Below are 990 nucleotides of genomic sequence, written 5' to 3'. Positions count from 1 at the left end.
TGTATAGAAAGTTGGTATCTTGGGAAATTTCACACATAGAAATTCTACTTATTTTTTAGTGATTTGTCCTGATTCCAAACAGCTTTCCACTGTGGGTGAGATATTATGCTGGAATTCCAGGGTTGGGTCACAATTCAGTTTGCGATAGAAGTCACCTTTTAGATAGTTGTCGGCGACATTCATTCACATAGTCACATTTGTTTTGTATCCAAATCCTTCCTCCTTTGTCACATTTTCTTATGATAATGGAAGGATCTGACTTTAAGTCCTTAAGAGCCATTCTCTCGTCTCTACTCAGGTTATCAGAGGATTTGTGTTTCTGTCACCTACATCAACAATCCTACAGAAGGTTTCTATGGACACATTGCGTTTGGGGGGAGGTACAAATGAACCTTTGCTCTAAATGTGGTTCTCTCAGAGTTCTCAGGTACCTCAGCTGGGTTAATGGCTCCATCTCCTCCTTGACTCACGGTAGGACAGGTAAGTCTATTAATTAGCGTGGTAGACCTATGTATACATCTCACTGAGGATGACATTTCAAGTGGAATCTCAGATTACAGAAAAACTTGAATAGATCTATCTGGACATCAAAGTCATTAATGTATGCAGTGGGTACAAATGTTAACCCCTTATTGAGAACACTGAGGTGAGCAGATGTCAGGGTCTTACTTGATAAGTTGAAGACATTTAGCTCTGTGGGCTCGTCCTGGGACTGTGGGCTCGTCCTGGGTCTCAATTGATAGGTGTCGCAGGGTGGTAGCGGATTTCTTCTTCCCCCGACGTATGTGTCGAACCCTCTTACGTGCTGGGGGTGTTGGCCTCGACGTTGTCCCCGGTGTCCCCACCCTCTGTTGTAGAAAAAACGCTCACCGTTGGTAGAGGAGCCAGAGTTAGCGCTGTCTTCTGGCTCTGGCATTAAAGAGAATTACCTGGATAAATAAAGATTAGATTAATAAGTACATACACATAAAGGAGAGAGAGAGAGAGAGA

Source organism: Salvelinus sp. IW2-2015, unplaced genomic scaffold (assembly GCF_002910315.2).
Source record: "Salvelinus sp. IW2-2015 unplaced genomic scaffold, ASM291031v2 Un_scaffold1675, whole genome shotgun sequence".
Classification (NCBI taxonomy): Eukaryota; Metazoa; Chordata; class Actinopteri; order Salmoniformes; family Salmonidae; genus Salvelinus; species Salvelinus sp. IW2-2015.
Note: the sequence above shows the minus strand (reverse complement) of the source record.